Source organism: Balaenoptera physalus (genome assembly GCF_965194825.1).
Source record: "Balaenoptera physalus genome assembly, chromosome: 20".
Classification (NCBI taxonomy): Eukaryota; Metazoa; Chordata; class Mammalia; order Artiodactyla; family Balaenopteridae; genus Balaenoptera; species Balaenoptera physalus.
Genome location: NC_138901.1, coordinates 2,888,221 through 2,909,341, shown reverse-complemented (window position 1 = coordinate 2,909,341; position 21,121 = coordinate 2,888,221). Strand labels below are relative to the sequence as shown.

Here is a 21,121-nt window from a genome sequence, read left to right as displayed (position 1 = left end):
AAGGCCTAAGCACCTACAGAAACCTCTAAATAGAATCATCAGGATCTCAAGAAACGTAATTCATCATAGCCATTTTTATTTGTAAAAAGCCCTTTCTGGAGGTCTGCCATAAAATTAGCATATTCACGTCATTTGGGAACTATTAATCTAACAAAATATCAGCAACACAGAATGACTTGGGAAAGGTACTGGGCAGAAAATATAAATATCTCCAGACTAACGTGTGGGCTTGGGGGGTAAGGGGGAAGGAGAGTTCTCGCAGAATCCTTATTAGCTCAAATATCTGGCACATATAGAATTTTCCAACTTGGCCATCTACAGAGGAACCAAATCAGTAGGACCATTAGGACAAAAAGGACATGCTGCTTAGCTCTTTTTTCATTTTGCAAACACCAAAATGTTACATAATGATTGCAGTAAAATCTGGAAGTATAAATATTAAAAATGAAAACAAAATAAAATAAACTGTAATTCCATTAATGCAGAGATGCCAATTACTCACATCTTGGTGCATGTCTTTCCAGATAGTTTTATATGCACAAATATCTAGGTTTTGTTGTTTACTGCTAGAGGCCACTGTATTTGTTTTACAAAAATGGAATCATAATACAGGAACTTTGTTTCTTACACCAGCGGCCCAAGACTATTGTAGAAAAGTTAGAAAATTTAAGTAAACAAAAAGGAAAATGTTTTAAATCATCTAGTTCTCCAATACTTGCTATCTCTTTCCCCTGATATTTTCGATGCACTTTTATACACTGAATGCAAATTTCTTTTATAAATGTTGCGGTTGTATCAAAGATATTCTGTTACCTGATTTCCTCACGAACCCTGAACATTTTTCATGTCAAGAAGATGCATCGTTACTGTTACTAGTCTCCTTGTCCATCCTTATTTCTGGAAAAGAAATTTCCGGTTCAGAAGGTATATAATTTATCCACTCCAAAGCACGGAAGGAGAGTAGCCATCTCCTCACAGCCTAGCCAATGCTGAACCTCATTGTTCATTTTTTATCATTGTCAGTTTCATGGAAGAAAAATGCTATGTTTAGTGTTTATTAAATCGAATTCACCTTGAAAAATGCCTGTGTTCATATGTTTAACTTCCAGAACTTGACTGTGTACCAGGCACTATTATAAGTACTTAATAACTATTAATTTAATTCTCTTAACAACCTTATTAAATAGATGCTATTACTATCACTCCCATTTCATAGATGGGAAAACTGAGGCACGAAGAGACAAATTAACTTAGCTAGCAGCAAGAGAGCTGGCAGTGGATGCCAGAATTCAGACCAGGCAGCTGGGCTCTGGAATCCACTTCCATATCGTGGCACTTGGGTCCTCTCCACATCCTTTCGTACGAGCAAGGTCCCCACACAAATCTGCTCTTACTGCCAGCGAAGCACTTTCTAAATACTCCCAGCAGATTTTCCCTTATATGATAACAAACCCCATGGCTGTAAGGCTGCAAGGGAGGCTTAGAAAATAAACAGGGGGCAAAAAGGATTCAGATGACTCTGATTGGCTGACAAAACGATGACTCACCCCCTGGGGCTTGGCTCACCACCTGGGTGGCAGTAAAATACAGGGTGCTGTTTGCAAACAAGAAGCAGGGGTGGTAGCGACAGCTGTCGAGTGAGCAGCTCAAGGGGTCTGCCTCCCAGGACCATGTGCCCAGTGTCAGCAGCTGCGAGTGGAGGTCTGTGACCCAGACCACAGTGGCAGCAACTGTGGACCAAGATGCCACACGTAAATGTGAGTCTCTAATCGAAGTAACGGCTCAAGAGGAACAGACCAGAGCTCTGGTTCCAGTTTCAAGACTGATGAAAGTGAGATTTGCCTTTCAGTATAAGCCAGTTCCCTTCTGCGTGTGTAAATGTCTCCGAGTGAAGGAACGGGATTCTCACAGGGTGTGGAGAGCCTGGGAGAGGGCAGACCAAGAGGCGTATCACACAGGGCTACAGCAGCCCACAGGACAGGTATCACAGATGGGGCACTAAACCCACCACTCAGGCAACCGGCCTTAAATGGTATGCAAGGCTCAAGAGGCAACCAAGAACCAGAACTTAGGGAGACAGCTCATGGATGACAGTCAAAAGCCTAAAGCTGAGAAATCTAAAAACTGGCCAGCGCGCATGAGACGCAGGCCAAAGTTCTGGATCCTTATTGGACAGGAGGAAAGTGAGGAAGACGATGCAGAGCCGGGACAGCATCTCAAGTTCAAATCCAGGTACACCGGCACAGTAACGTACACCTGCAGCCCTGTCCTCCTGCCCCAGCCGGCCGAGGCTGCCTGCGTGGGCTCCTTTGGAGAGCAAACAGGGGCTGTGAGAACAGCCTTCTCTCTGGCGACTCTTCACAGAGAGTGGCCATTGCACATATTTACTTGCTGAGGCTTCTGTGAGTTAAAAAGCTGGGTGATTTATCCAGATGACTCAGCTTTTCAAAGCTGTGAGCTGGAAATCACTCCCGCGCTCCTTCCATCTGCATGCTCGCCAGCTCCGTCCTATATAAAACCTAATCACACAGACTTATTTGGTTATGCAAGTTGCAATTCCATGTTCAAAGGCCCCCAGCATTTTCTGCGTTTTTAACTAGTATGAAATTGGAGCCAAATAGATAAATGAAGTGAGGTGCTCTTGCCCCAGGCGTAAGTTATTAAAGCTGTGAAGACACTGAAGAAATAAGGCATGTGGCAGGACCTCTGTCCCTGAGTCGGGACTCAGTGAAGACCTCAGAAAGGCCCTCACGTGCACACGTGCCCGCCCACCCAGACGCATATACACTTGCTAATTTAAGCCAGCAGAGAAGCTCCTCTTCTGAGTATCACCCACCCTTTCATACTTTACCCCCAACCTTTAAAGGATCAGAATATGTTTCTTATTGGAAAATGTAAAATAAATAAATAAATAAATAAATCCATAGAAATGGCCCCCATGATTGAAAACAGAAGCTGGCCATTAAGACGTTCTCGTTGGGGGAAAAAAAAAAAAAAAAAAAAAAAACTAATGGAAAGTCAAATGAAATGGAACACCACCAGTGCATTTTATCAACTGCATGTCGAGAAACCACACCCAACACATTTTATCAAAGGAATGACAGACACGCTAGACTGTTAATTACCTACAGGTTTCTTTTCTAAATTTATATCCCTCGTGGGATGAAGGCTGAACAAGGAATACGCTGGCAATAGCATGCTGGGGAGGAAGGTGGGTTCGCAGGGGCTCAGAAATCCATGGACTTCTGTTTCTCCATTTCTAAGTCACGGTTCAGCTGAGCCAGAAAACCACATGCCTGTGGGGCTGGTATCTTACTGGCAAGGTGACATTCCAACAATCAAAACACCTGATAGCATCTGCCCTGCACTTGGTTTTTTTTTCTCATTGCTTTGTCACCAGCTTTTTAAAAGGTCGGGGAGGAAAAGAAGTCATGAAAATCCAGGTTAATCTTATGGTATAGACACACAGCTTAATTTTTACTTTATTCTGTCTCTACTGCTGGAATACTAACCTTGATTTCAGAGAATCCAACAGGAAATATTCATAGTCATTGATTCATTTATCCTCCCTCTCTCTCTCTTTCTCTCTCTCTCTCTCTCTCCTAAATGCCCAGAGCTAAGCAGAATTTAAAACTCAAGACAGAACAGCAATGGAATTTTGAGGAAATTTCTTTTTCGTTGACAGTGATATGGGACTATTTCTCACTGTACTTTTGCCAGCAGGAGCTGGCTGTGAATTTGGGAAAGAGTATGGCTGAAAGCTGACAAAAGGGAAGAGTATTTATGACTGTAGGTGAGCGTGTGTGTGTGTGCGTGTGTGTGTGCGTGTGTGTGTGTATATGTGTGTGTGGTGCAGGGCAGGGACAGGCAGGAAGTGATAGAAAATTTTTCTTGCTCCCTGGGGATCCATCCTTACCGGTCACTGAAATAACAGAGTCCAACAGAAGGTATTTAGCCTAAGGGAGAGGGGGGTTCCGTTCTGCAAAGGTCCCTTTATTCAGGATGCTTCCTGGGATTCCTGATTCATGGTCTGGAGCTGGTTTGGAGGGAAGAAAATGTGAGCAAGTCTTTGAGACTATCTGGTAACAGCAATCCTAAGAAAGTGTGAAACGTACATTTTCATACAGAACCGCAGCGCACTTCATGTTTTCTCCCTTCAGGGGGAGAGGGGAGAGCCATCTAACTTTCCAGGTGCTTCAGTTCTGAGGCTGGGAGACCGTGTCCGATCTTTTCTCCTTTCGAGCAGACCCGTGGAAGCATCCCTCCGCTTCTCCTGTGCCTGCCCTTCCCCTTGGAGGGGGCGGCCCTGTGTGCCGTGCTCTGTAGGAGCCACTTTATCAGGCCTGGAGCCGGGCTTGGAGGGATGGGGCAGCGAGGGAGCAGCCAACAGCACAACGGAGCTTTGTGTCAACAGTGTCCCGCGCTGATGTGAATGAATTATAAATATCGCACAATGAGCCATTTAAAAAAAATTCTTCCAAATATTACGCTCCCACATGACGGGTGGCCGAGTGGAAGGAGAAACCTTCCATCTCATCCCAGCAGAAGTTCACAGCAGCCCAGGAGCTGCAACACCAACTGTAGAAACACTTCATGTTTAGATCCACTTAGCGGTTGGAAAAAACAACTTTTTTTTTTTTTTTTAATGTTTAAGAGCTGCTCTAGCAAGTGGAAACAGCAACTCCTTGTAAACAAACCTAACATGAAGATACGTCGTGGTGGTGGAAAACCTAACTTCATAAAGTCAGATTTCCGAGATTTTTTTTTCAGCCCCTCGGAGACTTCAAAAGCAACCACATTCTGTCAGTTGATGCAGCAAATAAACAGACGCGGATGAGAGCGTTTCCATATCGTATGTCAACTGCATGTGTGTCTGATAAAGTGCATGCAAGCTCGGGGACCCGCTCACGGTGGAGAAAATCAGTTATGATGAAAAGCAAGCATGCTTTCAGCTCGGCAGCTGCTCCGTAAGGGACATCGGTGACAGTGTTCAATGTGATGTGAACACTTTGAGGCTGTTTCCAGACGCATCTCTCTCTTTCCAGCTACCATCGTGGTACTAATTACCTGTGTCCGTTCTGAAGCACGGGGTCTGACTCTCCACTGAAAATCCATCCCGTCAACCAGCTAGGTGGGGCAGTGCCGCGGAGGCAGGCCAGAGCCCACATAGAAAACCATACCCCCGGGGCTTCCCTGGTGGCGCAGTGGTTGAGAATCTGCCTGCCAATGCAGGGGACACGGGTTCGAGCCCTGGTCTGGGAAGATCCCACATGCCGCGGAGCAACTGGGCCCGTGAGCCACAACTACTGAGCCTGTGCGTCTGGAGCCTGTGCTCCGCAACAAGAGAGGCCATGATAGTGAGAGGCCCGCGCACTGCGATGAAGAGTGGCCCCCGCTCGCCGCAACCTCAATGTCAGCCCTATTTCTCTGTAGAATAGAAACAATTCAGGTTTATTCATTGGATGGCGCTGTCAGCGCCTCACCAAAAATCTCATTGGAAATCTACAACTAGAAAGTAATACACTTCCACTGTGCTAAACAACTACTCTTTAAGGGCAAATATCCATCTGCATCTTGTAGCAGGAACTTCTTCTTCTGGTGTCCTAGCTCCACTTCTTTCCCTCAGAGTCAACGTGAGCAGGTCACTTCACCAGGCTGTGTTTCAGTTTCCCCACCTGTGAAATGCAACAATTATCCCCACTTCATGTAAATAATAAATGAGACGTACGAATCTGAAAAGCATCTGGCACTGTGGTTGACGGGTAGTAAGTGCTCGATAAAAGGAGGACGTTGGTTTCCTACGAATTTACCTGAGCAGTGGTTTTTAGTAACTAAGCTCAACTGTCAAAAGAATATGAGTACTTTGCCGGAAAAAGGTCACTGTTTAGGACAGAGCTGGGGAGAAGTCAGCCTTGAGTTCTCCAGACAAGTGGTTTCTGTGCAGTGAATCCACCTGTGTGCTGGGGAAGTTGATCTTTAAGGGGTGTGGGAAAAAAATGTTAGAACCGCTATTTTGTTATTGATCTCAGCTTGCGTTTCCATTCTGTGTGTGATTTATAATGTATTAAAAAATGTTCACATAGTATCACATGTATATAATATATAAATAAATAAAACAGATATTGGGTACTTTTTTTTTTTGCTGGGAATGAAATGTGTGGAGACAAGGGGCATCCAAATCAGAGCCACATGTCTTTGGGATCTAGGAACATAAAGTAAAGGAGGTGGCATTGACATGTAAGTTGTTGGGAGATGGTCCTACAGTCAGAAGAAAGCAGCAAGGTCAAAACAGACTCACTGGATATCCAAAGACACCATCATGTCCTGACCCAGAAGCCAGGGAACCCAAGCTCCGGGCCTGAGAAGTGATGCCTCCAGGATCCCCCAGTGGCAGAAGTGTCCCGAATCTCATCCCACAGGGGTTTCCATGACCTCATTCTGCCTTTTTGTCCCGTAACTGTTTTATAAACCAATCCTAGCACAGCAGTGGCTCAAATTTGCTCTCACATCACAGTCATCTCATAGGCTTGTCTAATCACCGTTGGGTCCTTCCCCAGGATTTCTGACTCAGCCCATTTGGGCTGGGGACCAAGAATTCGACTTTCTAAGGAGTCCCAGGGATGCCGTGAGCTGAGGCTGTGACCCGGAGGACCCACCGCCATAATCACTGGCTTCCAGTCGGGAGCTAACTTCCCGTCGATGGCCACAGATCTTCGAAATCTAAATAACCCTGCTTTAATCGTACCAGAGTAAATACAATTGTGGGAATAAGGAAAGTTTATTTCTGACGAGAAAGGGGGAAGAAAGAAGAAAAGGAACTCACAAGTGCTGCATTTGTACTGTGGGTAGAGGACTTCATGCTAGAGAGGCAACTGTGACCAATAAACGATGCAAGTAAGTCCATTATATAAGATGCGGTGACGATAAATCCGAGGCAGAAAGATAAGGAGGGAAGAAGAGCGGTGGAGGGCGGGCTGTCGTTTGGGTTCCGTGCTCAGGGACGGCCTTGCCTGAGAAGATGCAGCAGGACATGAAGGAAGGAGGCAGTCACCTGCGTTCCAGGCAGAAGAAACAGGTGCCAAGGTCCTGGGGCAGGAGCTCACCCCATGTGCTTGAGGAAGGGGGGGGGGCGGCTGTGGCCAAAGGAAGGTCAGCAGGCCAGGGTACAGGGTGGAGTCACAGGGCTACGGGAGAAGGTGGCAGGGAGACCACGGGCAGCTCGAGCGTCGCTGTGAGAACTCTGGCTTCTACTCTAAGACGAGAAACCACGGAGAACGTCATGATCTGACTTAGGTATTAACAGCCTCCCCCGAGTCTCTGGGTTGAGACGGGACTCTAAGGCCCCAAGAGAGTGTTCAGGAGGCTACTGGCATAGCACGGGAAAGCAAGGGCGGCGGCTTGGACGAGGTGTCCTGATACAGGCGGCAGGTCAGCAGCTCCTGAATGGCTACTGACTTACAGAGCCAGCAGGGTGCGTCTGCACGGGGGTAAGAAAGAGGGGACTGAGCCCAGGAAAGCAAGCAGCTGCGGTGCCCTGGGGTAGGCCGAGGCTCACACAGGGCCTGGCACGTGCCACGCAGCAATACACGTGAAGTAAATAAATCCCAGGGTTGGCTGGTTGGTTGGTTGGGTTTTGGCCGCACCGCGCGGCATGCGGGACCTCAGCTCCCCGACCAGGGATCGAACCTGCGCCCGCCCCCTGCGCTGGAAGCGCGGAGTCTTAACCGCCGGACCACCAGGGATGTCCCTCCCCGTTTTAAAGAAAAGAGATCTGAAGCTCATAGACGTCAATGTGCTGACAGAGTCAGGATGGAAAAGCAGGCCCGCCTGGCCTACAGGCCCATAATTCTCTGTAGAGCCGTCTGGGATGTTCCCAAGGAAGTGAACCGGAGCAGAGGGAGAGACAAACAGCCTCTCTGGTTTCCATTCTGAGCGTATCATGATTCTTCTTGCCCAACCTGACGGAGGCTCTGTCCAAAGGTCACAAACCAGGGACCCGCTGGCCTAATAAGGCTCGCTGCCATGTTTTGCTTGGCCCTCGAAGCTTTAGAAAAACAAGTCATGTCTGAGTGCCTTGAGGCCGGGTTGGTCCTCTCCAGCTCGGCCACACACACACCACTCCCTCTTCCTGAAATCTGCGCCCTTCAGATCCTACCTGCTCGGCCCTGGAAGATGCTTGACTTTTCTACCAGCGATTCAAACCGACACGCCGATGGGAAGTTAGCCACAGGGCAGCGCAGGGCGCTAGAAAGAAGTCCACGGAACCAGACAGATGTGGGTTCACAGCCGGCCCTGTCGTTTATGAGCCGCGTGGGCCCAGCCACCTCACCTCTCTCCCCCCATCCGTCAAGCGGGGAGAACGGTGACCACTCTGAACTACTACCACCGAGACCTCCACGTGACCTACACAAGCACGGCGGGCGCTGCACACGCGGTCGCGACCACAGGGCGGGTGTTGGCGTGCTTTCCCTGTAAAGAGCCAGGCAGGTTAGTATTTCAGGCTTCGCAGGCCACACAGTCTCTGTCTCAAATACTCAGCTCTGCCACGGTAGCATGAGAGCAGCCTTAGAGAATGCGTAAATGAACACGCAGCATAAATAAAGTCTCAATAAAATTGTATTTATAAACACAGGTGGAGGCCAGATCGGCCATCGGGCTGTCTCACTTCAGCACTTCCCCTCCCCATTCTGCTCTATCTCGTCCCCTCTCTGCCATCCAAATAAAAAGTCTCTAGTTCTGGGGCAAAGACTACTTCATATTCCTTTAATCCAACCTGTAAGGTGACATCCACAGTGATACTAGTGGCTGCTCTATTGCCCCATCAGAAACGCAGAAGCAGCTTCTTCCGTGGCCTGATTTCAATGAGCGTCGGGCAGGGCCGGTGGGAGTCACTTTCCCCGGGAGCGAGGCATCCCCAGCACAGGCCGGGCTTTCCTTGGTTGGACGTCTTGCATGTGTTGGTTGGACCGTGCTCGTTGCTGGACTTACGGAATCCCGGCCGGCCGCCGCTGCTCCCCAGCAAGTTCAAGGACACGGAGAGAGGGTTGAGGTGCCTGGAGTGAAGCTGGCCTCGTGTTCCATCCCAAGCCCAGGGGGAGCAGGAAGGCTTCCACGCCCTTGGCATTGGAGTGCCCCGAGCAGCTCTGCAGCCATGTTTCCCAGCCTTGGACCTAATCGGGGCTTTGATTTGCAGGCCTTGAGGGAGAAGCGGCTGGGCTGTTCCCACTGGGTTATTTTGGGAGCTGGCATGAGAGGGGAAGGCATTGAGTTCACCATCCGCACCACTGGGCCGTGTGGACCGGGCCTCTGCGTCAGCCCTGGAGCACCCTGGGGTCATTTCCTCTCCCAAATCCCCAGCTCAGGCAGCCCAGAAGCTCGGGGGCGGGGGGCCAGAGGCAGATACGGAGGAAGCTGATTTCTTCATTTCCCTCCAGAAATTATCTTTTTCCCTCACTTTACCCACATTCATCTCAAAGGATCGGAAATGAAATTTCAGAAAAAAAAACTTGCATGTTTTAGGGAAGGATAACAATGAAGCCAAATTAATAGACGGAATGGAGGAATCAAAACTACTGACACACTCATTGAGTTTCTCTACCTCTTTCATTTTCTTTTTTTTTTTTTGGCCAGACGTTAGCAGAGCTTGCTTCTCGTTATGAAGCACAGGCTCCACTCAGCAAACCTCCCCCGGTCTACGGATTGCTGTCACCCTGATTATGTGGCACTGGGCGCAGGGGATGAAAAAGCGTGAGATCTCCTGTGACAGCTCTCAGAACAGTCACAGGAGCTGCCACCAGACGCTCCCGTCCAGGGCTGGCTTCCACAGCACGTGAGCTGGGTCGCTGTACCAGGTCCCCTGCTGGGCAGGGCGCCGTCCCTGGCTTAATGCTCCATGGCCACTATCTCAAAATTCCTCATACTCTTTGAACAGGGGCCCCATGTTTTCGTCTCGCGCTGGGCCCAGCAAATCACGAAGCCAGTCTGTTCTTCTCCTGCTAAAACAGTGTTTCTTAGTCTTTTTTACCTTCTTCATTTTTGCCCTCCCAAAGAGCCTTTTTAGACATTTTTTACCCCTTTTCTGTAAAAGAAGTTAAGTAATCTCCAATATCTCTTTCATCTGGAATACTATTATGACTTCCCAAAAACACAGGCAGAAGCAACACAAATATAAATAAAAGAGTTATGCTGAAATAACTGTAGCGAAGGTTTACCGTGGGACCGGTAACCATCAGTGGTCACAGGGTGAAGCAGGTAGCACAGGTGAGTAAAGAAAACAGACAGGGGGCTTCCCTGGTGGCGCAGTGGTTGAGAATCTGCCTGCCAATGCAGGGGACACAGGTTCGAGCCCTGCTCTGGGAAGATCCCACATGCCGCGGAGCAACTAGGCCCGTGAGTCACAATTACTGAGCCTGCGCGTCTGGAGCCTGTGCTCCTCAACAAGAGAGGCCGCGATAGTGAGAGGCCCGCGCACCGCGATGAAGAGTGGCCCCCGCTTGCCACAACTAGAGAAAGCCCTCGCGCAGAAACGAAGACCCAACACAGCCAAAAATAAATAAATAAATTAATTAATTAAAAAAAAAAAAAGAAAAAAGAAAACAGACAGGGGTAGAAAACAGAACCAGAGAATCTCAGGCAGGCATGTCTGAGTGAAAGCGGCTGTGAACTGTCCACTCCTGCTGGCTGTTGCCAGGTGGGAGTGTGGCTCCAGTGTTACTAGATAGTTTGATTTTTTTTTTTCAAAAGAAACCAAAAATCTAGATTCTTATGTCCACTTCTGCCAACGTGTAGATGTGGGCAGCTGACCCCGCTGGTAAACCTCCACAATTCCCGCTGCCTTGTGTTCACGGCTTTGTGTGATTCCCCTCCGTGCCTGTGGATGGAACCCGTGACTCACTTCTACCCAGTAGAGTAGAACAAAGGTGATGCTATTTTTCAGATGTAATCCAAGTCCCAAACCAGTTGATTTTGAGTTAACTGACAAGTGGGTGATGAGGGTGGGCCTGGTTTAATCGGGTGAAGAGCCCTGGAACATGGACTGCTCTCTCTCTGAGATGAGACGCTCCTTGTGGGCTTAACGAGGGAGCCCACTGGAGCCATGCTGGAGACGCCCATGGAGCCAGGAGCTCAGGAAGCTGGGCTCTAGGTCGTACAGAAAGGACCTCTGCCAGCAGCCTGAATGAGCTTGGAAACGGCTTCCTCCCCACTGAAGCCTCTGGATGACTGGCCGACTCCGTGGCTGCAGGCTGGCGAGACTGTAGGCAGAGGACCCCGCTAAGGTACACCGGACCCCTGAGCCCTGGGCACCGTGAGGTGACACGCCTGCTTTGCCTTAAGCGCCTACGTGTACAGTAGTTTGTCAGATGGTGCTAGAAAATGAACACAACGGCTTAGCCAACATTTCTGAAACACTTTGCAGGCCAAACCAACCTGAGGGGTACAGGTGGCTTACGGGCAGTCACTGTGTGACACGTGACTATGGAGGGCCCATAACACGCAACAAATCCCCTCGGGTGTTAGGCATTAACAGATAAAAGGCGCATACCTAGAGCAAGGTAAATATCACAATTCAGCACGTTGTGGTAACTGCCGAACCTTACACAACGAGAGGATGGACCTCCTGGTGTAGCAGATTTCACAACCTAGCTGCAACCCGTGTAAACTCAGGAGCTGCCATTTGCCTGTCTGATCTGCATGCCTTTTGGAAGAAAAACTGTTTCATCCCCATTCTCTGTTTCCTCTGGGTGGCTCCATCCACACTTTGTTTTAAAATCTTCTCATCGATGACTCACAGTTTTCTTAAAAATAGATGAAAGCGTTACTTTGGAGCCTGAATGATATGAGACCTGGGTTTATTCTCTTAAGCACCATGGTATTTACACGCCCTTTCAATTTTGTGACCGATCAGCCAATGTTAAAATTTTCCCAGTTCGAAGGGACAACTGTGAGAGGACAGAAGAAGTAAGGCTTGGGGAAGTAGCAGGTCTTCCGCGAGAATGCACCACATTCACTAAACTTACACGCAGCCAACACTGACCAAGGCGTCGAGACCCGTGGAAACTGGGACCGAGCTTGTACAGCATGAATTGGAACCCGCCATGCAAGCTTTCTGGGCCCCAATAACCTCACCGAATCACCGCTTACCTGATCTCAAAAAATATATAATAAAACAAAAAAACCCAACTGGCCTCCATGTCCTACTTATGTCTCCCACATGTCAGCCAGAGTGAAATTCTTCAAACATAATTCAGATCCTAATTATCCAGTGGCTTCCTATCATGCACAAATTCAAATCCCAACTCTTAACCATGACTTACATGAGCTGACCTCCTACCTACTTTCCTTCTTCTCCCAAGGAGCTGTTAGTTTTCAGAGTTTGTAATTTAAAACATAATGTTTCTGTAACGGTGTTCCCCCAAATAAGTATCAATCCCTTTGCCGAAGTCTGAGGTCTCCTGCCAGCATTCAGTAGATGTTCTGTGAGAATCACGCCACATGTAGATGTACTTTTGATGTATTTGTGGGAGGAGGTGAGCTTCGTGTCCTACTGTTCCACCATCTTGATCACTCAGTATCAATCCCGATAATCCAACAGTATGCGCTGGTAGGAGCATATGAATACCTGAAATACGTAAATGCTTCCATACCAGTTGGTAAATTAGCTGCTGCCCTGAACCCCACCTGCTACTTGCTGTTCTTTGGGGCCTTGACCTTACCATGATCCCACAGTGGGCCCTTAGTTTTCTGCTCAAGGAACATGGCCAATGTCCATTCCAATGGGTGAGTACCGAAGCCACACCAGGTGTTAAATATCTAGACTGGGAGACGACCCGATGGCAGGTGTGCTATTGGAACAAGATGGTCCATCGGGAGTTACCTAGTCAGTCACCAAAGGACCAGAAAAAAGATCAGACAGGAATAAAAGGAAAGGCATGAAAAAGGTTCCTGAAGCCAAGAGCAGCTATCTTTCAACGCGGTGGAACAAAACTCGCCCCGTCATGTGGCTTGGGAACAATAAATGGGCAAGTCTGGAAAATAAATACAAAGCACACACTTGCTCTCCGCACTACCAACACCACATGAAGAGCAGAGTAATTACGTATTCGAATATCACTGCTGGGAAAGACTCAGTGTGACCCAAAGTTCAATACTCAAACACATGGGTTCCAGGCAAGATTGCCTTTCATGGTGGTATACGCTTTCTCTTCGAAAGCCTTGCTTCCAAAGGACATTAGATACTGCTCCTATTTACCAGAATGGGATCTAATAAGGGCGTCCTCTTGATTACAGAGCTACAAGGATCAGCACTTTCTCTCTTGCTCATAAGAAACCACATAAAATGAAACAACAGAAACCTGTAAGTACGTCTCCAGCTGATTGCCCTGGCCTGGCAACACACGCACTACTGGAGGCAAGTTACTAAAGGAAGGAGAGTGACCGGAGTGAAGGGATGTGATGTCAGTGTCATCTTCATCTTCCTTCATGTCACCAGCCCAAGCCTGGAGGGATCCGGATGGGCTCACACGCCACCTTACCAACTCGGCCAGAGGCACCCACTCTTCTCCAGGGAGGTGAGCGAGGGGATCAAAGTAAATCCAGTTCTCAGGCCCCGAATCGGATGGCCAGCTAGACTCCTATGTTTTCCAAGTCCCCAGTCCCTACCCTGAGTTTCCTTTATCAATCAAATATCTACCCCGTGTGCCAAAGGGATAATAAGCTGGGTCTCTCTGAAAGTTCTTCCAACTCACAAAATTCCCTGCCCCTTTCCTAGTTCATGCCATGGTGCTGAGCTTCTGCCTTGGGTCTGTACTAACTGAATCAAACACTCCCATTTGCCTTTTGTGACTGAGGGTCCCAGCCCAAACCTTGAATCTTACAGCGGGGCCTCCTGCATGACCTGGATTTGTCAGTTCCCTGACATGAGATAAAAGTCTCCACATAAGGTCCCGTTTCCCACAGCAACACCTGCCACCTACCTAGACAGCCCCCTGCTGTGCTCCACCATCCAGAGTGGACTTTCTGGTGTCACTTGCTGGGTTACAACCCAGGTGCTCTGTCCGTCCTTTGAAGCTCAGACCTTGGGCTGCCGTGGCCGGGATCAGCCTATCCAGCAATTCCTTCTCACTGGCTCATTTGCCCTTTTCTCAGTTAATAGGTCCTAACCTGGTCCTTACAGCTCGGCCTCCACCCAGCCCCCTGCCTCTAAAATCCCAGTGTATACAGCCCCCCAGCCCCTTTCTACTGGACCCTTAGGTATTCAGTCTAGTTGGGCTGACAAAATACACCTTGAGGACTTTTACCAATTGGGAGAGCCCAAAATTGCTCGTGATTTTATGACTCACAACCTCATACCTGAAAACCTAAATGGAAGATATGCCCTTCCTACGGAGTGTAATTGCGCAGACCAAGCAGAACTGTTTACCTCTTGGTGGCTCAGATTTAAGTCTTTATTTGCTTCATCTTGTTACAATAAAATGTGACTTTTGAACGCTGTGCTTTCAGATATATTTATCTAAGAGGATTTTTCTCCATTATGTAAAATAAAACAAAAAGGATCATTTGGGGGGAAAATGTAACATAAGTCCATCATTTAGTAAGCTTTTCCAATTATATCTATTTGATTCTGACTTTCTGCCCAGATGCGAATGGAAAGTTTTTTTTTCCATTTAAAAAGTAAATATCTTTCATTGAAAATAGCGCAAACCAAAAAGCGTGCTTCTTTTCTTTTTGTCTAGCCATATTTGCTGTCTTTATGTTGTAATGACCTTTCCCCAACATGTTTTTCTGTTCCTCTTTAGTGCCAAGTTTCTAAAAATAAAGTGGCTAGTGAATCTTTGGATGTAGGGATAATATTTTGATTTCACTGGTACATACAATCAGGAAACATATTTCTGTTTATACTCTTAAAATCAGTTGAGAGTTGTAGATGAAGCCACGTTCTGTCAGCACATTTTTTTTTTCAAACCTGGAAAATGTAACAAAATCCAAAGCAGCTGTAGGAAGTAGAATGTACACTCCATTTGTACTCAGCAGGAGGAGAGCTAACAGGAGGTAACGGGATAGTTTCCACATGAAAAAGTTACAAAGAATTTAACCTGTAATGAAAACTCTGATAATCCCCAGGAATGAAAGATGCTTGGATGATGGGTTTGGGGTTTTTCTTGAGTTCAAAGGATCTGGTTTTCCCTATAAATGCCACGCAGGAATCAGAGACGTCCATGTGGTCATTGTTATGTCTGATAGCCAACAAAAGTTCAGCCCTCATCTTTAAGCCATTAAACAGTGACTGTGTGTGCATTTTGAGACCATGGATTAGGCCGCTCAGGCCGTTCTCTGAAGAACGTAGAAAGCAGAATCTCATTACCTTGTCACTGTCTGCTCCGAGGTAAGCATGCTCACGTGTGATGATCAGTTTAAAGTTGGTTTCTGTTTAGATTCGATGCGTGAAGATCCTGCAGACTAGAACTCTTCCGACTCTGAGATGCACACAAGGAAACTCTGGGCCCTGTGAAATGCAGATTCGAACTCAGTAGGTCTGGGTGGGATGGGACCTGAGATGCTACATTTCTCTCAAGCCCTCAAGAGGTCAGATGGTGCTAGTCGACGGACCGCTGGTGAGACAGCGGGAGTGCAGAGGGTTTCTTCCTCGGCCGTCTCATCCTGTCTGTGGTCGAAGGCCCCCCATGAGCTCTCCTCCTAGGATTTGGGTCCTTGAGTAACTCCCTTCCCCTGAGGCTGGGCTGGACCTTCTGACTCATATCTAACAACTGAATATGGCAAAAAATTGGTGGCACATCTTTTCTGAGGCCAGGTAACAAAACGAATGTAGCCTCGGTCTAGCTGTCTCTCTCCCTCTCATCCTCTTTCTGGTGGAAACCTCACGACTCTGGGAGAAGCTAGCAGCCAGGCGGACAGCCGCCCACGTGGCAAGGAATGGACATCTCTGGCCGAGAGCTGGAGAGGACCTGAGCATCCCAACAGCCACGGAAGCGAGTCTGAAAGTAGATCATCCCCAAGTCAAGCCAGAAGAAGACCGCAGCCCCTGCCGACACCACTTTCATGAGAAACTCTGAGCCAGATGCACCAAACAAGGCCACGCCCGGATTTCTGATAGACAGAAATGTGAAAGAATAAATATTTGTTGTTTGAAGCAGCTAAGTATTGGGATAATTTGTGACACAACAGATAGATAATTAACACAGTGTCTTTCACAAAATATAAGTTTGTAAAAGTTGTCTAAAAAAATCTAACCCTGGTGAAAATCTTCTTGGCTATTTACTATGGTCCGAACATTGTGGATGCTCAAAACTCACTCTCCTATTGTCACCCTATTATCGAGGGGATAGTCAGGTACCACTGGGGCTGGACTCGACCTTCCTGGTCACTTTGCAATTGGGATTGGGATTTTACGATCTTTTTAGTTTGGGATTCAAGCCAATCTGGGTAGCACTGACTCAGAGGGCAGTTAGTTCCCTATTATAATGTGAAATTCTGGTCTTTTGAGGATGGCTTAAAGGTGGAATCCACTGAGTCTGGCTTCTTGAGATCCGGCTCTCTAGTCTAACAGCTTCAGTTTCTGCTTATATTCCAGAACTTTCTAAAGCAGGAGCAAAGCAATTCTCCTTTAACAAAGACAATGCATATTTACAAAAGAGGCAGGGCAGAAGAGTTAAAAATGAAACTGAGGTGGCTGGTCAATGCCTCCTAGGTTTGTTTTTCATTTCTGCTCTTGGACACACAGGTTCCCACCTATTTGTCTTCACCTGCCCTTGAGCTGACCTGGTTCCTAGTGAGGACGAAGCGTCTGTGAACTGAAATCCTCTTGATCCTGATTTCAACCTGTGGCATCTGCCCTCACTTTTTTCCACATTCACCTTATTCTAATGCACATACATTTTTTAAAGGAGGAAAGATCAAGGAAGAAAAAAAAAGAAGAGGTATTTGGAAACTTAAGGCAAAAAAAGTGTGTTAGGTTTTGGTGGCCTGATAGGACATAACATATGTGTATTTGAATTTCAAAATATATTCACATCCCTCTCTGCCTGCTCATCTGCAACTAGTTCCCGTAACTATCACCTCCTCCAGACTCTGCTGCAGTCACTGGCCTCCGGTCCCTTCATTTCCTGGAATACAGCGCCACTCTCTGCACCCCAGACGTGGACAGTGCCACGCCGCCCACAGGACTAAGCCCACCACGCACAGCTCTCTAGAGCCCAGCGCCAGCCCAGCCTGCCTTTCCAACATTATCCTCCGTTCCTCACTTCCTTGAAACATTCGATTCTGCAAATGCATTGGAGATGCCATTCACCCTTCACGGATTCCATCTCTCCTCTCTTCCCACATAAAAAATATACCCCCATCGAATCTAAAAAAGCCTACAAATGAACTTACCTACAAAACCAAAACAGAGTTACACATGTAGAAAATAAAGTTACGGTTACTGGGGGGTAAGGAGGGGAGGGATAAATTGGGAGATTGAGATTGACATATACACACTACTATATATAAAACAGATAACTAATAGGGACCTACAGTACAGCACAGGGAACTCTACTCAATACTCTGTAATGGCCTGTATGGGAAAAGAATCTAAAAAAGAGTGGATACATGTATTTATAAATATAACAGATTCACTTTGCTGTACACCTGAAACTAACACAACATTGTAAATCAATATACCCCAATAAAAATTTTTTAAAAATAACCCCCAAGCTGTCTAGATCTAGATCAGACGCTGCCCCTCCCAGGTCATTCTGGTTCATGATGAAATCTCCCTTCTCTGAAGACGGTGTTTTTGGTTTGTATGGCACCTGCTTATAACCCTCCTTTGTCCCTTTCCTCTGCTCTTGTAGCCAACTGTCACTTCCCTCTTGCATTATTTTGTACTTCAAGTATTCATGTATTATTAGCACGTATTATTATTCAAATATTCATATATTCCTACCTCAAAGAAATTGTTACTAGATGAAAGGGACCCTGTATTTATATTATTCACTTATTTCTTAAGCATTTAATTTCTCACACTTTAGATATTCATTTAATTGGTGCTAAGTAAATATTTGTGAGTCTAATAATTTGAAATGATACATGCACTCCTGTGTTCATAGCAGCACTATTTACAACAGCCAAGACATGGAAACAATCTCAATGTCCATGGACAGGTGAATGGATAAAGAAGATGTGGTATATATATACAATGGAATACTACTCAGCCATAAAAAAAGAATGAAATCATGCCATTTGCAGCAACATGGATGCAACCAGAGATTATCATACTAAGTGAAGTAAGTCAGAGAAAGACAAATATCATATGATATCACTTATATGTGGAATCTAAAATATGACACAAATGAACTTATCCATGAAACAGAAAACAGACTCACAGACATAGAGAACAGACCTGCGGTTGCCAAGGGGGAGGGGAGATGGGGGAGGGACGGAGTGGGAGTTTGGGATTAGCAGATGCAAACTAGTATATACAGGATGGATAAACAGCAAGGTCCTACTGTAGACCACAGGGAACCATATTCAATATCCTGAGATAAACCATAATGGAAAAGAATATGAAAAAGAATGTATGTATGCATAACCGAATTAGTTTGCTGTACAGCACAAACTAACACTATATTGTAAATTAATTATCAATAAAATAAATTTAAAAAAAATATTTTTGAGTCTAACCCGTAGGACGTACATTTCCCAGCATCCTGAGCCTCATGACAAACTTCTGGGAGCATGAGAAACAAAATTATGAAATTAATGGCTAAATAAGACTGAGAAGTGGCTGAATTATGTGTATTTACAAAAAGCTAACCACACTCAACGTGCCTGTTTCTAGCTGCGTGCTTGATTAGCTCATCTCAGCGGACTCTGCATTTGCTCGTGTCTGGGCATATACCTCCGCCTCATAGATGTCAACCTGCCTCACACACAGATGTACACAGCAAAGCTGATGGCGAACCAAACACCCCACACTCTGGACATGTTGCGTTAGAACTTCGATTCGCAAGTTGGTAAAACTAGAATTGATCATCAGGGCATAGTTTCCCATCCTCTGATTTTGCTGAGGATTATAATCACTGTAAGACTTGCAAATATGAACACAGATGTGCAAAGCAGGGCAGAACCCTTGATTCGAAGCCCAGAGCTCACTCTCTCTTTGCTACTCCTCGTTCCTCCCAACTCCAAGAAACACCGTTTGCATTTTTATTAAGCTTGCATGTGGTCAGAATATACTGGGGGCAGCTGAGAACCTGATGTTAAAGGTAAGTTCTGGCAGGACCTGTTCGTTGGCATCAAAGGTAAAGTAAGTCTTTGGAAAGCAGAAGCAAAAGCCTTGAAGGTCAACCAGGACGAAAGGACACCCACCATGGAAGTGATTTACTAATTGTCACCTTTACCTTAATCTCCAGATTCCTATTCACAACACATGACTTCTTACACAGACACACACACACACACACAGACATGCACAAACACACACAAACAAGCTTGGATTCTGGAAAGGTGTGGCCTTGATTAGAAATCAATTTTATTTGGTAAAGGAAAATCTGTCATCCTAAACTTTGATCTTCTCAGTACCAAAGAAAGAAGACGTGATCATTTGACAGTGACGATTCTGTCCAACTCACTGACACACACACACAACTAATTCAGGACATGCTGTATGAGACAGCCGGTCCAGAGACGAAAAAAGCCAGATATTCCAGGAAAAGCCGATGGACAGACAGTCAGGAGACATGATGGAGGTCACAGAAATCTGAAAGCCTCTGGCCCCCATGGAGAAGAAAGTCCTGTGTTCTTGCTTGCTAATTTCAGGGGGAAAGAAGTCAGGCACGATACCTGTACTGTGGAGAGTGTGCTTTAAAATCCATGTCGCAGAGCAATTGCTGGGATCAGTCTGTCCCTAGCTGCCTGCTTAATGTTTGATGTGAAGCTAATTTAATACTTTTGGTAAATTATGTGACTTAACCTATCTGTATGACAGACTCACCCACAATTTAAGGGGTTCAAGGAGGGTTAGAACACACATATATACACACACACACACACACACATCTCCAAACTGGTACCACATCATCTAAATAATTCATGAGTAAAATGTGCGTAAAAGTTCATCAGTCCAAGTGTGGCAAGAACATCAGTACTGCCCTTAAACGCTATCACCTCGATTATGCTCAAATGTAGCTGATTTCAGGGTGTGTCCCTGTTGATTGTTGAAACTGTACTAGTTAATATTCTTCTTTTTCTCTTTTGCTAAGCGTTGGGGGAGGGGAGAAAGAAGAAAGTCTTCCTCCTCTACCCGAAGCTCTCAGAAGATAAAACTGTGGGATTTTCCTTAGCCACCTGGGACCCTTGGGTCTGCCTTCAGAGGCAGCAAGTTCTACACCACCGTCTGCCACCAACAAGCAGGCAGGCACATGTCACAGTGTCAAGGAACCTGCGGGTGTAGGTGCCTGTGAGTGTGGGTGTGTGCATGTGAATGCACATGGGTGTACACAGGAGTGTGCCCATGTGTGTGAGAATGAGTGTGTGTGCTCATTAAAAAAAAATCTTTCTAAGAAGGAAATGGAAAAATCACTGGCCTAGATGGAGCCTAAAAATAAAAACTGAGCTGGAAGGATATTTTCTACAAACAGAAACATCTCACTATATGTTACTTTGTTCCAAGAGTTGATGCCGCAACGGTGGCCTCAGTTGCTTTGAAGATTATTGTTTGTCCCCAGCGCTCCGGGAGTTTGAACTGTGGTAAAAAGAGATCTCAATCCTGTCTGTCTTGACCCGAGTCCTTGGGCATCTGATGAGAACAGTAAACTATCTCATGTACCTTCACAACGGAAAATACACCCAAAACGTGCCCATCTGAGGGTTCCCATCTCCACTGCTCCTCTGAGGTAAGAATCATTATGCTTATCTTATAGCAATGGCAACAAAGGTACCAAGAGACTTGCCTAGCAAAACACAACTATTTTAGTTGCAAGACATAATATTTAAGAGAAAAGGCTCTGGGTTCAAATCTTGTCTTCATGACTTACTAGCTATGTGATCTAGGGCAAGATGGTTAACTTGTGCATGCCTCAGTTTCCTCTTTTCAAAACAGGAATTGGCAGTAAGAGTACCTACT

At 46.4% G+C, this 21,121-nt stretch overlaps 1 long non-coding RNA gene across 1 annotated transcript in view; it reads right to left on the bottom strand.

The window, feature by feature from the left end:
- LOC309650938 overlaps positions 1-21,121 on the bottom strand; it is a 176,184-nt gene that overhangs the window by 14,169 nt on the left and 140,894 nt on the right. The window contains exon 2 of the long non-coding RNA XR_014257838.1: positions 15,362-15,502. This is a non-coding gene — a long non-coding RNA (uncharacterized lncRNA). The remainder of the gene's footprint in view (positions 1-15,361; positions 15,503-21,121) is intronic.